Source organism: Armigeres subalbatus, chromosome 2 (genome assembly GCF_024139115.2).
Source record: "Armigeres subalbatus isolate Guangzhou_Male chromosome 2, GZ_Asu_2, whole genome shotgun sequence".
NCBI lineage: Eukaryota > Metazoa > Arthropoda > Insecta > Diptera > Culicidae > Armigeres > Armigeres subalbatus.
This window is the reverse complement of record NC_085140.1, coordinates 150,227,127-150,239,960: the sequence shown is the minus strand read 5'-3', so window position 1 is coordinate 150,239,960 and position 12,834 is coordinate 150,227,127. Positions and strand designations below refer to the sequence as shown.

The following is a 12,834-nucleotide window of genomic DNA, read 5'->3' as shown; positions in this document are numbered from 1 at the left end:
AAATGCTTTTAGGTTTTGCTTCGCACTAGGCCTTTTGACGGGCGACTGCGGCTGCTGAACGACGAACAAACTATTCTCTCGTCTCTTCTTTTGTTCAATATGGCGTTCCCTTTTCGGCCCGCAAAACGAAACACACTCAACGGCCGCACGCGATCCGAAGTTCGCGACAACCACACGCGATTCACTGTTCCAAAACGCACTTTGACAGAAAGGCGAGTACTGCGATATTTTAACTGTCACATTTGTGCAACTTTACCCTGCTATGAGAGGAAATTGTTTCCGCGATTTTCCGAAGAGACATGCTTTTCTTTGACGACGGCACATAAACATGAATCCAGCGAGGTTTCCAAACAGCACAGGACAAATATTTCCGAATGAAAACGATTTTTGCAGCACCAAACAGCCGTGGAAATAGAATGCAATGCAAATACACCTGTAAAGCGAATGCAGATTCTAGCAGATTGATAATCGACAAAGTAGATTGGTTAGAAAAAAGGGAAAATAGCGCACATGATTAAAATGGGTAGTGGTACTTTTTCAAGAAAATGGGTGAATTTTTCACGGTGGGAATAATATCAACAATAACATAGTACCCATTAATGGGTAAAGTCATCTAACCGTACTCCACTGAAATAAATGTTGTACACTGAGATAATGCCTTCTTAAAAGAATGTGTCTGCCCGGTATAAGGCGAAGGCAGGGGTAACGCCTTCTTTAAATGGATGCATCTTCCCGATATAAGATGAAGGAGGGGGGTGGTAACGCCTTCTTTAAAAGAACACGTCTGCCCGGTTTAAGGCGAAGGAAGGGGTAACGTCTTCTTTAAAAGGATGCATCTGCTTGGTATAAGGTGAAAGGAGTTGATAATGCCTTCTTTAAAAGAACGCGTCTGTCCGGTATAAGACGATGGGAGGGGTAACGTCTTCTTTAAATGGGTGTATCATCCCGGTATAGGGGGCAATTGAAACTATTTTTAAATATTCTGGTAGGCGTTCCTTAGCCATGCGGCAAGATGCGTGACTACCAAGCAAGACAATGCTGAAGGAGGCTGGGTTAAACTTCTGACCCGGTCTAGGAAATTTATCGATATTTTTTCGGCTTTTATAAAAGTTTCAACGTGTTAATCTCGTGTTAAACCAAACGAATGCAGAAAAGTCATTCGGCAAAAAGGTACAAACCGCCAAATGTCGTACCGCGAAAAGTTACAAACCGCCAAATGTCATTCCGCGAAATGTTCAACCGCGAGAATGAATTCCGCGAAATAGTTTTCGATGAAATGTTATACAATCTTCGGCTATGATGTTATGCTTTACAAGGGTGATCGAATTGAGTTTGAATAGTAGATTAATAAGCAAGCATTAGACATTCTTCTTAACCTTTGTCCTTCTAAACCATTGGATTTCACCTTTGACGAATCTATCGCACAGTAGAAGAAAACATTATAGGTAATATGTTATGCTTTTTCCGTTTGATAAAACATCGCGATGGCTTGAATTGATGATATCTGGATAGGAAAATAATGATTTATTTTCAAGACATTGTTGGATTCATTGTCAAGAACACTCGGGCTTTTTATATTCGTAGGGCAATTCATAATTATTTCGTGATACATAATTAATTCCTGATCTATAAAGGTATTGGAGATTATAACCAACAATATTGCTGGAAACGAACACAAACAAATTCATATAAAATCGACCATATTGCATGTTTCTTACAGATTCCATATGTACTAGTTGTTTTTCTATATGTAAATAAATTTCGATATGTGTAGTTATATACTTGCTGCATGTGTGGTATTGATGGTACAATTATATCGCAACCGGTTATTCAGAGATTCCGAGCAAGGTCGAAAATAAATCCATTAAATTTTCATAAACTCCATTAATATCATTGGGGACGGATTCTATTTTATCGTTTTTACATTATTTTCATATATTTTTCCCCAGTGTTCGATGGTTATGACTGGCTGAACAATGGTTGAAATAAAAATCTTGTACAGTTATTAACAAACTGTAGTTTGACAGATTGACTTATTGAATAAGAGTCCAATAATGATTCATATTCAGCCATAAGATTATTTATGTTATGCGTCGAGTAGGCCATAACTTACAAATCAAGGATGGCGCGGATGACAACGTTACCGGCGGATGATCAAATGTCAGTAGTTCGAGACCCGATTTAGGAAAATTTTAAAATGATTGTGTGAAAATAGCAATTTCTTCAACATACGTTCAATGGCGATCTTGATGATGTTACACTCAATACGTTATTATTTTCGAAAAATTTACATGTAGCTGAATTAAGGCTAAGTAAAATACTTATTAAAGGTTTAACAAATCAGATAATAAAGTTGTTTTTCAAAATAAGATGGTGTAGCTGTATAACTTCTCCAAAATTGTGTAAACAAAGCCTGAACAGAAGTTGCGATAGAATTAGTACAGCCATTATTCAACAAAGTGCTGAATTGAATCATCACACTGATGTTAGTTAAACTAGTAAATGTTTGTTGGGAAGAAGAGAGAAAATATCTTATGAGAGATGTGTCTTTCTGAAATTTAGTTTTGAGCTCGTTGTTGTATTGGTCAATTATCTCCTTTTGAAACATTTCAGGTAAATTATTTACATCAGTGAACGGTGTTGAGGAACTGTGCTCTCGAAAATCAGCCAATAAGCTTGAATATTTAGATTAAAAAGCTTCGAGCTTACCAGCATATTTAACAGATTTGCATGAACTGTTTTCTACAAGATTAGAAAGTTGTATCAGTTTTCGGCAATCAAATGTGCCAAATTATTAATTTTGTTTCAATAGTTCGCATGTTGGATAATAAAAGTTCGGCATGTTGATCCCTGCCTTATGACATCCCGCATAATCGCAGACCATAAGTGTGCCATTCGCCATATCATTGTCTACTATAAATAACTTTAGTTCTATGATTTCCATTATCAACCAGAATAATGATAAACCTACCGTCTCATAAATAAGGCTGACCATACGATTTGTTGTTATCTGACTTTTAACCACGTGGGAATGGGCGGTTAAGTATAATTACCATTTAAAACTAACATTTTCTCGAACAAAATTGTCAACGTATTACATACCAGATGGTACATGTACAGTCTATTTTATCCAGCAAAACCTTATGACATGTGGATGATTTATGGTTGGATGATAAATTTATTATTTTTTGGTACTACAACCCTTATTGTTCAGTTTTTAATTGAATTATACAATAAATCAATGGAAATTAAAAGAACATGCAAATACTGCATTGAGCATAAAAAGAATATAATATATTTATTTATCTAAGAAAATAATATTTTTTACATATTGAAGGTATTATCTATTATGTAGTCATTATAAATGCATTTCTAAACCGAAGCCAGCTCATGCAAAAAGATCGAGTTCTTTTCCATTCCCAAGTGTCGAAAATCTATCGTGAGTAGTGCGCATGATAGCGAATTAATGTATTGCAGATACGTTCAATTCACGAGTAATTACGACATGAAGAAACGGGAGAAATCTCAATTGCTGGCAGTACCTTCCTCGTTTGCCAAATGCATATACGACTTATTGAATTATGTACCATCACGGAATAGGAACTATTCTATGGAAGGAAATCCCAGGGGAAATCTAAAGCATCTGGTGAGTTAATCAGCTTAGGTTTCTCCTGTTGACCATGTTGAGCTCCTCAGGAACCATTTAATTAGGCCCGCAACTTGGATTTCTAAAACAAAAGGAGACACTATTTGACCGGATGTCCAATTCCAAAGACAACATGAACCTACCTTTTGTTTATACTATGGTGGTAATGCACGACGCTCTCTTGTATTTCATTCCTTATTTTCCCTGTAATGATGTAGGAAACTCTTGAGTATAGATATATTCTAATGTTAATTTTACAAAAACATACCTGATGATATTCACGAAAAACTGTCTGGTGGCTGCCAGTTTCACATTAGACTCCAGATGTCAGCAAAGAATGACGAGTTGTTACACACATCAACTTAATCCTATTCAGGTTATTGTGCAAATATGTTGAAATAATAAAGTTCGCAATGTGTGCGTGAGATATTCAACCATATACAACGATATGATAAGCACATGCTGTGAAAGCACCACGTGGATGATGGACAGAAAACAATTGTCTATGGTTTGGAATACCTACAAGAAAGTTAAATAATAATTTCCCAACATCATACCGTAACGAAATTATAATTAGGATCCAGTGTTGTACAGTTTTTTTTTATTGTAATGTTTGTAAAGTAGCATACGATACTATTGTAAGAGAACTGTACCATATTTGTCACCGATACACCAAGTGTCATATTTATGTTTTATACAATACCATGGTTGGTTTTGAATTATGCGGGATCTACTATAAAGGCCAAGCCGCTCTCTCATTCAGGATTGTGCAGCTCGGAATAAAGAAAATAGAGTGATTTCCTTTCGAAGAGAATAAAATCTCTCAAGCAAGGTTCCACGTGTTAACCAACGAACTTCATAATAACACAGTAAATCTCCGCACTGTGCTTCCATTCCCATCAAAATAATTTGGAAATGGCCTACGGCTAGTAAATTTTGCTGCTGCCAGAGGGATGGCCATCAGTAGCACTTACTTTGCACGAAAGAACATCCGAAAGCACACCTGGAGACACCCAAATGGTGAAACTTGCAACCAGATAGACCATGTTCTGGTGGATGATCGCCATTTCTCGGATGTTATCGATGTGCGGACATTCAGAGGTCCGAATATTGACTCTGATCACTACCTCGTTGTCAGTAAAATTCGATCACGGTTATCAACTGTATCGAACGAAAGATCACAGCGAACGATGCGTTACAATATCCAGCGATTGTCGGCGGAAGGAGTATCGGCTGAGTATCGCCAGAAGCTCGACGAACGGATAAGTGCAATCAACGTTAGCGACAACATCAACGATCCCATGGAGCGATGAGCACAACAGCACGAGAAGTGGTAGGCACTGCACAGAGGCGACCCAGGACGGGTTGGTTCGATGTGGAGTGTCAGAGAGTGACAGACGAGAAGAACGTTGCCAGAAGCCGGATGTTGGTGTCGGGTACCCGATCGAATAGAGGTCGGTACAAGGAAGCAAGAGCAGCCGAAAAACGAACCCACCGCAGGAAGAAAAAAGAGTACGAAGAACAAGTTATTAGTGAGGCGCAGGAAAAAATGGAGCAGAACGATATGCGGAGTTTTTATGAGTCAGTCAATGGCGTGCGGAGAAAGACAGCGCCATCTCCCGTCATGTGCAACGACCAACAAGGGAATTTGCTGACAGATAAAACTGAAGTGGCTGCCAGGTGGAAGCAACACTTCGAGACTTTGTTGAATGGAGGAAGTGACGATGCATCGGTGAACAGAATAAATATTAGCGACGATGGACAAGCTGTGGAGCCACCTACACTAGATGAGGTTAAAAAAGCTGTTAAAGAGCTGAAAAACAATAAGGCTGCGGGGAAGGACCAGCTCCCGGCTGAACTTCTCAAACATGGCAGTGAGCAGCTTTATGAAGTTCTGCACCATATTATGTCGAAAATATGGGAAGACGAGGAAATGCCTGCTAGCTGGTTGGACGGCCTCATTTGCCCTCTCTTTAAGAAAGGGCACAGACTGGAGTGCGCCAATTACCGAGGGGTACAAAATTATGTCCCGTATTCTGTTACACAGATTGAGACCGCTTGAAGAGTCCTTCGTCGGCGAATACCAAGCAGGTTTTCGTGAGGGCCGATCAACGACGGATCAAATTTTTACCCTGAGACAAATCCTTGATAAATTCCGGGAGTACAACTTGCAGACACATCATCTGTTTATCGATTTCAAGGCGGCGTGCGATTCAGTGAAACGGAATGAATTATGGCAAATTATGATTGAACGTGGTTTTCCGGCGAAACTGATATGGCTGATTCGTATAACGTTGGACGGATCGAAATCAAGTGTATGGGTTGCGGATGAAATATCGACGTCATTTGTTACCTTAGATGGATTAAAGCAGGGTGATGCACTCTCGAATCTACTGTTCAATATAGCGCTCGAGGGAGCGATTAGGAGAGCTGGTGTGCAAAGAAGCGGTACCATTATCACAAAATCGCATATGCTCCTGGGATTTGCGGACGATATCGATATTATCGGAATTGATCGCCGTGCCGAGAAAGAGGCTTTTGTGCCTTTTAAGAGGGAGACAGCGAGGATCGGACTCACGATCAATACCAGCAAAACGAAGTACATGGTCGGTGGCAATCAACGTGGGTTCATTAGTGGTGGTGGTAGCGAAATGGTGCTGGATGGTGAAAAATTTGAAGTGGTAGAAGAATTTGTGTATCTTGGAACATTAGTGACGTGCGATAATGATGTTACCCGCGAGATGAAAAGGCGTATTGCAGCTGCAAATAGGGCTTATTACGGACTTCGTAACCAGCTTCAGTCCCGTAGTCTGCAAACGAAAACAAAACTCGCGCTGTATACTACTCTTATTCTTCCGGTGGCTTTATACGGCCATGAGACATGGACGTTAAAGGAGGCTGATCGGAGAGCTCTCGGAGTGTTTGAGCGTAAGGTGCTGCGGACAATACTCGGCGGTAAACAGGAGAACGGTATCTGGCGGCGTCGCATGAATCACGAATTGTACCAGGTGTATAAAGGGCTGGATATTATTAAGCTTATACAACACGGCAGATTACGGTGGGCTGGTCACGTTGTTCGTATGCCGGAAGAACGTCAAGCGAAGATAATATTTAGTAGAGAACCAAGAAAAGGCCGCAGGCTTCGTGGAAAACCGCGTACACGATGGCTTTTTGCAGTTGAAGAGGACCTGAGGGCGCTCAATGTTCAGGGCGACTGGAAGCGATTGGCCCAGGATCGAGTCCAGTGGAGAAGGATACTCCATTCGGCGTAGGTTCATCGAAGAGCTGTAGCCCATCAAGTATCAAGTATCAAGTAAGTAATTTGGAAATGGTGGTAGTTGAATTCCCTCGCGCATATGGGTAAAGTTATTGTCTTAATAACTCAGATTTCCAGGGAAAAAAGAGGAATAATAATATAATAAATTAACAATCATTTGTCATAAACTCAAGAATTTTGTAGAACAACGACTTTTGGGGAAACAGTATTTTTATGCACTTAAAAGCTTGAAAATCACTTTAACATGGACAAAACGTGAACGGAACGAATCGCAATGTTCACAAGACTTGTAGAGCACACTAAAAGCTTCCGTATAGAGGTTGGTGCGATAGTTTTCGACGTTTATATCTCTTGTTAGATTTTTTCCAAAATTGAAAATAGCCCAAAAACACTAAATTGACTTGAGCCACCTCGAAATTTTATCCGAATTAGCTGAAAATTTGACAGGAGATTTATTTTAGCAAAAAAATTATGATGCCGGGCTGACCGATTGAATTTTCGATACTTTTTGAAAATATGAAGAGGTCTACTCCACATGCCAAATTTGATACCACAAGTTATGCAGAAATGTGTGTTACATTTGTATAGGAGCCCCCTCCTAAAACTGAGAGGGGTCTCAAACCATCTGAAGAATCTTTCCCAGCTCCAAAAACCCCTGCATACAAATTTCCACACCGATTGGTTCATTAGTTTCCGAGTCTATAATATCTATATACATAAAAATGAATTTCTGTCTGTCTGACTCTTATAGACTCGAAAACTACTGAACCGATCGACTTGAAAATTTGTATGCAGAAGTTTTTAAGATGGTTTGAGACCCCTCCCATCTTTGAAAAGGAGGGCTTCCATGCAAATTGAAACACCAATTTCATCATAATTCGAGAATTACTCAAGCAAATGGACCCAAATCTGGTATTTGGAGGTTTTGGAATGGAAGATATGTTTCTGGGGTGATTCTAATCCATTTTCTTGGCTCTTATTCTTATCCGATAGGCTTTCAACTACTAGTTGCTAGTTGCCTTTGATGGGAAATCTTATTAAGGATCCCCAAACACACGTGACGCAATTCTATCGCTTGGCGAATGCGATTCTGTCGCTGTTGGTGTGAAATCGTAAACGGAACATTGCCTGCAGCGACCCAACGATAGAATCGCGGCGCCGTTGCAATGAAATCGCTAAAATCTGAGGGAGCCTCAAAAGTTTCATTGTTTTCTGTTGAAAATTGACTAGATCGAACTTTGGGTTCAGAAATAATGGCCAAAATACTATTCTTTGTACGAAAAACGCGTAAATAGGCTAGTTATTTGTTGGCACATATTCTTTACCAGCAAGTTGCATTCAAGTGGGAATCCTGTCTTATCAATTTATATTGAAAATTGACTGGATCGGACTATGGAATCAAAATTTATGACAAAAATACTACTTTTCCATAACACAACGTCGCCAATACCGCTTGGTGGATTAATCAGGGTTTTTCCTAAATAATTTCTGACCACAATACTGCAAAGATAATGAAACATAAGTGTTTCGTTATGTAATTGCAGATTTGATTTATTTTTCTGGTGATTCGATTATCCGGAGGATTTGATTCTTTGATAAATATTTCCTAAATTCTGTTTGTCAACTTAATTATCAATAATTTAAAATTGCAGCTCTAGAAGTGCTCTGTCACATAAAGAGGTTTCAAACCCCATTCGACACATATTTAATTCGGTTCACTCTCCTGCGTAAGTTTCGCCTTGATGCTTTCGTAGAAAACCCCTCCGAAAAATGTTTTGATATTGACCTACATAATTCCAATCCGTTCACGCGCATCAGCATCTGATTCACGGAAAACATGCTCCGAATTCGGGTAACTTACTCAAATTCCTGCGACGGTAGGGAATACCCACTTCCGTATTTCGAACAGCTCGCCGCAACTATACAACGCAATCAAGCCTCAGTCCGAAGTTCTCCATCAAGGCAATTTATTGCCCCCTTACGATTCTCGTGGCACGAGGGATGCGGGCGCAGCGGGAGCGATATGCGGGGAGCTCCTTCTCAATGACGTTTGCCTCGAGAGTTATTATCCACTGTGACTGGTACCTGCTGCTGAATGGTGCTTCCACTACTTGCGATTTGACGTAAAACAGAGAATCACTCTGCACGGATTAAAAAACGGTGGAGCTTTTTTCACGATAATGATTTGCCAAAAAACACTGCTTTTTATTCCACTGGGTGATTTAAAAAAATGCACTTTGAGGACACTGATTTTTTTCTCACCTTTCCCAATGTTGGACGATGAACTGAAGAAAACCCACGACTGCGGAACACTATCGAAGGAGGATCAGAAAAGCGCACAAAGGCTCGATGGGTTTGCGATTTTTGCAAGCTTCTACAGGGCGCTTGATGCTCAATTTCTTGCACTAAACAAACGATAATCAACTGTAGAACATTTTAACTATCCCGTAGCGGATCAGGAATGCACTATTTCGGATATTTTCCACGGTTTTTTGCTGCTGGCACCCACGACGGAACGAAAAAGTACGCGACGACGGAGGACGACTGGCCTCTGGATGGACGAGATGACGATCCAAGAAACGCGAAAAACTGCCTCAAACTGACAGCGAACATTACGTGGCCACGACTAGCACCGTACGGTCGATTTGACAGTTTGGTTGCTGCTAACGGGCATACATTTTCAACGTTCCGCTGGCTTGGGGAGTGTGGGGTGCGCTGCGTAAATCGGGCAGAGACACTGGAAAAACTGTGGAAGTAAATTTGCAAACTTTTATTGAGTTGAATAAAAGAAGAAAAGGAAAGGAAATTTCGAAAATTTAACAGGGAAAACTATACAAAATTCAAAGTTCTGAAAGAAATTTAATTAAAAACCATTAACAATATGGGTTTTGGAATTTTCTTAACATTTATACATATTTTAATCTCTTCTATTTATTCGATAGATTTTTGAGCTACAACATATTTTTTCCACACTCATAGACCCTAAAGCCCGCAGTCCATTGGTTGTCATAATGACAAATATTTGTCAAGTTTATCCAGACATCTATCAGACTGATTAGAATTCGACATGGATTTCAGGCTGACTTGACAAATATTTGTCATCATGACAGACATTGTACTGAGGGCTTAAATTTGATATTTCAAATCCATTTTAAAAGTTTTAGGAAATTTCACTGCTTGGCAGTTAGCTCACAGGTTGACAGCTCGGCCAATATATACATAGTAAAATCAAGTTAGGGGTGTTCAATACGCGAAATTATAAGGTTTTTCGAAACTGATTTAAAATAGTTCTCGTACAACAAAACTCACGAAATTTTGGATTTAGGTTTTTATAATAGATTCAAGATATGTAGTAATCGTAATATCCATATAAAAAATAATTACGTTTTTATATCGAGGGTATCAAAAATTTGTTTGGGTCGTAACGCTCCTATAGACCCCCTCCCCCACCATAAAGCAAACGCAAATGTAGGGGAACGGTTCGGCACTTCATCTCATAGCTCCCATTTCCAACCCATAAAAAACAAAGCAATGAAAATGAATTTGCATGCACAAGGTTGGTATCAATCGAACGACCAGGAAAAATCCATGCTGATCCGGAGAGATGTATGACTTCGATGCACATAACAGGACTTTTCAAACGAGAATTTCAAGCAACTTAGATTAAGAACACTGTTTTTGGTAAACCAACTTCCTTTCTTTTGGAATTCATGAACGACCAAAACTGCTTCGGGTTCCGTTTGAGATTTGCCTCAGTTCTCCTGGAGTAGCGGGTATACAGAAGTAGATTGTATATTCGGTACCTATCTGTTGCTTAATAAGTTGAAAATTCGCTTCGATTCCAGATTTCTTAAGTTTGTGTAAGCATTGCGAACTTTGGATCTGCGTCGTTTCAAATTGCGCAGATGGCTATTCGACCATGGTGGCTTCCTTCGAGGCAGAGGATTAGGAACATGAGAGCGAGCATGAGAGTAAAACAACTGATTGAGTGTACCAGTGAAGAAATTCACCGCACGCTGTCGACGTCAGGTGCAGCCAGGGTTTGCAGAAAACGCTCTCAATAGATAACGAACAATGATAAAAGAAAGGCAAAAACTGTTCCGAATCATAATGGAACGTACACACGGTCAAGCAGTTTGACCAACATTGACTCCACCTCTCGTTTATTCAAACATCCATCAAGTTTTACCAACAGCGGCACGAACAATTTAATTTATTCGACCAACAATGTCACACACGAACGACCGAAGCGCCGACTTGAGCACCAACCATCTTAAAATATATGGGGGTTTGTGCAACTTCACTACAAATGCTCAAACATGTTCGGCGAACCTTGACTCCACCCCCGACAACTCAAACCAAAATCAAACCGTTTTAATTTTTTTCCAACTGAGCCGCCAACTGTCAAAATGGTTGCTCGAACAACTTCACACACGTTCAAACAAAGCAGCAACCGAAGCATTTTCTTGGGGGCGGAGTCTATGTTCGTCAAACTGCTTGACTGGATGTGTACGTTGCATAACAAGCCACGATAACAAATTTATTAAGCTTGTATTTATTACAAGTACCACCTTAAGGTGGTTATACACCAAAGCCACAAATCGGCCATCTTGGAAACCACGTGCTTTTTCTAGTGATTTTTCAAGAGCACGAATTGAGAGAACCACAATGCCCATGGGGATAAAAACATCCGTAGATCATTTGCTTACTTATGCTAAACAATCGACTTGAATTTCAGCATTGTACGAAAATTATTACGCCAGATTTGAACTTTTGATAATAAGAGTAGAAAACCGTGTGGTGAATTTAAAATTCACCACATGGTTTGATTGTATAATCACCTTAAGCTCCCCGCGCATGGAGCTTTTGAAAAGAAAATTATTAAAGCTTCCCGAATCAGTTCTTTAACATGACAGCTTGCGAAAAAAATACTCTCGCGGTATGCTACATATCGTATATGTATACAACAGAGACGATAAGTGAGAGACTTTTTAATTCTCTTCTGAAATCAAACCCTGGGTGCAGCCGAAAATGAGGTCCAATCCATTAGTGCGAAAGAGTTAATCAGCGATTCAAAATTAGTCCTTCTTCTTCTTCTTTTTGGCATTACATCCCCACGCTGTGATAGAGCCGCCTTGCAGCTTAGTGTTCATTAAGCACTTCTACAGTTATTAACTGCGAGATTTCTAAGCTGTTAAATTTTTTGCATTCGTATATCATGAGGCTAACACGATGATACATTTATGCCCAGGGAAGTCGAGACAATTTCCAAACCGAAAATTTCCTAGACCGGCACCGGGAATCGAACCCAGCCACCCTCAGCATGGTCTTGCTTTGTAGCCGCGCGTCTTACCGCACGGCGAAGGAGGGCTAGAATTAGTTCTACGGAAGTCAAATTCATTATGACTTTCGACCTCTTCGAGTTGGACAAGGTTGCAGACATACGATGGATGCCCACTGCGCGGGACGTCAAAATCGTCATCGGTGACATGAACACTCAGGTAGGGAGGGAGGAAACGTATAGACCGGTCATCGGACCGGATAGTCTGCATACCGTATCGAACGACAACGGCCAACGATGCATAAACTTTGCAGCCTCTCGCTGAATGGTAGTCCGAAGCACTTTCTTCTCCCGCAAGAATATCCACAAGTCCACATGGAAATCACCTAATCAAGTAATGGAAAACCAAATCGACCACGTTCTAATCGACGGTAAATTCTTCTCCGACCTCACGAACGTCCGCATTTACCGCAGTGCGAATATTGAACCGACCACTACCTCGTTGCAGTATGTCTGCGCTCAAAACTCTCGACGGTGTACAACACGCGTCGGAGTCGTCCGCCGCGACTAAACGTTGGGCGGCTACAATACGGTAGACTAGTCTAAGGGCCGATGCCCTTCAACGCTGCG

The 12,834-nt window shown here is 40.4% G+C and overlaps 1 protein-coding gene and 1 long non-coding RNA gene across 4 annotated transcripts in view; both read right to left on the bottom strand.

Moving 5' to 3' along the window:
- The window catches only part of LOC134211015 (protein transport protein Sec24A), a 118,958-nt gene extending 109,422 nt beyond the window's left edge, over window positions 1-9,536 (bottom strand). Inside the window, exon 1 of one of the 3 annotated variants that reach the window (XM_062687534.1) lies at window positions 9,186-9,536. The gene's annotated coding sequence lies outside the window, so the exon portion shown is untranslated. The other 2 variants (XM_062687535.1, XM_062687536.1) reach the window with 2 other exon arrangements.
- Window positions 3,388-4,047, bottom strand: LOC134215267 (uncharacterized). Its single transcript, XR_009980093.1, has 3 exons — window positions 3,915-4,047; window positions 3,790-3,850; window positions 3,388-3,728 (listed from the first exon to the last, which is right to left on the bottom strand). It is a non-coding gene; the product is annotated as an uncharacterized LOC134215267 (long non-coding RNA).
- Window positions 9,537-12,834: the final 3,298 nt, after the last annotated feature.